This window comes from Arachis ipaensis, chromosome B7, assembly GCF_059453495.1.
Source record: "Arachis ipaensis isolate K30076 ecotype BB chromosome B7, ASM5945349v1, whole genome shotgun sequence".
Lineage (NCBI taxonomy): Eukaryota > Viridiplantae > Streptophyta > Magnoliopsida > Fabales > Fabaceae > Arachis > Arachis ipaensis.
This window is the reverse complement of record NC_142442.1, coordinates 56,730,001-56,732,500: the sequence shown is the minus strand read 5'-3', so window position 1 is coordinate 56,732,500 and position 2,500 is coordinate 56,730,001.

Below are 2,500 nucleotides of genomic sequence, written 5' to 3'. Positions count from 1 at the left end.
GCAGCCTTCACATAATATTACCAAGGTTCCCTCAAAATTTCACGAAAAATGCACGAGCCAATTCTGAGATATGAAAATTTGGCTCCTCCGTTGCAACGCTCCGAGCCATCGTTGCAACGGCGGGTGCCTCCGTGGGGGGCGGGGGAGCCCGGCGGCACACCACAACCACAACGTGCTTGCTAGTGTGCCTAGGGGATGGCAAGGCAACGTGCATCTTGCTGGCATTGCGCCCAGCAAGCCTTTGGGCAACTCGAGTTTCAGCATCACGACACCCCTCCCCCCTATAATAGGCTGCCGAGCCATTACCAAAGTGCCACGGGTAGACGTCCTTTTCCGTGAGGAGACATACTAAAGGAAAGTGCTCTAGAGGTCGAATTTTGACGCCGTTTTTTGCAACAACCTCTAGAAAAATAAGATCTTTCCATCCTCCAAATTTGGTGAATTTACACCGTGCCGATTTTTTTTGACGATTTTTTTACCGCCCGGAATGCCGGAAATTCAAAAAAAATGAAAAACGGAGCAAACCTGCGATTTTTGACCTGGATTTTTTTGTGCAGCCTTCACATAATATTACCAAGGTTCCCTCAAAATTTCACGAAAAATGCACGAGCCAATTCTGAGATATGAAAATTTGGCTCCTCCGTTGCAACGCTCCGAGCCATCGTTGCAACGGCGGGTGCCTCCGTGGGGGGCGGGGGAGCCCGGCGGCACACCACAACCACAACGTGCTTGCTAGTGTGCCTAGGGGATGGCAAGGCAACGTGCATCTTGCTGGCATTGCGCCCAGCAAGCCTTTGGGCAACTCGAGTTTCAGCATCACGACACCCCTCCCCCCTATAATAGGCTGCCGAGCCATTACCAAAGTGCCACGGGTAGACGTCCTTTTCCGTGAGGAGACATACTAAAGGAAAGTGCTCTAGAGGTCGAATTTTGACGCCGTTTTTTGCAACAACCTCTAGAAAAATAAGATCTTTCCATCCTCCAAATTTGGTGAATTTACACCGTGCCGATTTTTTTTGACGATTTTTTTACCGCCCGGAATGCCGGAAATTCAAAAAAAATGAAAAACGGAGCAAACCTGCGATTTTTGACCTGGATTTTTTTGTGCAGCCTTCACATAATATTACCAAGGTTCCCTCAAAATTTCACGAAAAATGCACGAGCCAATTCTGAGATATGAAAATTTGGCTCCTCCGTTGCAACGCTCCGAGCCATCGTTGCAACGGCGGGTGCCTCCGTGGGGGGCGGGGGAGCCCGGCGGCACACCACAACCACAACGTGCTTGCTAGTGTGCCTAGGGGATGGCAAGGCAACGTGCATCTTGCTGGCATTGCGCCCAGCAAGCCTTTGGGCAACTCGAGTTTCAGCATCACGACACCCCTCCCCCCTATAATAGGCTGCCGAGCCATTACCAAAGTGCCACGGGTAGACGTCCTTTTCCGTGAGGAGACATACTAAAGGAAAGTGCTCTAGAGGTCGAATTTTGACGCCGTTTTTTGCAACAACCTCTAGAAAAATAAGAACTTTCCATCCTCCAAATTTGGTGAATTTACACCGTGCCGATTTTTTTTGACGATTTTTTTACCGCCCGGAATGCCGGAAATTCAAAAAAAATGAAAAACGGAGCAAACCTGCGATTTTTGACCTGGATTTTTTTGTGCAGCCTTCACATAATATTACCAAGGTTCCCTCAAAATTTCACGAAAAATGCACGAGCCAATTCTGAGATATGAAAATTTGGCTCCTCCGTTGCAACGCTCCGAGCCATCGTTGCAACGGCGGGTGCCTCCGTGGGGGGCGGGGGAGCCCGGCGGCACACCACAACCACAACGTGCTTGCTAGTGTGCCTAGGGGATGGCAAGGCAACGTGCATCTTGCTGGCATTGCGCCCAGCAAGCCTTTGGGCAACTCGAGTTTCAGCATCACGACACCCCTCCCCCCTATAATAGGCTGCCGAGCCATTACCAAAGTGCCACGGGTAGACGTCCTTTTCCGTGAGGAGACATACTCAAGGAAAGTGCTCTAGAGGTCGAATTTTGACGCCGTTTTTTGCAACAACCTCTAGAAAAATAAGATCTTTCCATCCTCCAAATTTGGTGAATTTACACCGTGCCGATTTTTTTTGACGATTTTTTTACCGCCCGGAATGCCGGAAATTCAAAAAAAATGAAAAACGGAGCAAACCTGCGATTTTTGACCTGGATTTTTTTGTGCAGCCTTCACATAATATTACCAAGGTTCCCTCAAAATTTCACGAAAAATGCACGAGCCAATTCTGAGATATGAAAATTTGGCTCCTCCGTTGCAACGCTCCGAGCCATCGTTGCAACGGCGGGTGCCTCCGTGGGGGGCGGGGGAGCCCGGCGGCACACCACAACCACAACGTGCTTGCTAGTGTGCCTAGGGGATGGCAAGGCAACGTGCATCTTGCTGGCATTGCGCCCAGCAAGCCTTTGGGCAACTCGAGTTTCAGCATCACGACACCCCTCCCCCCTATAAT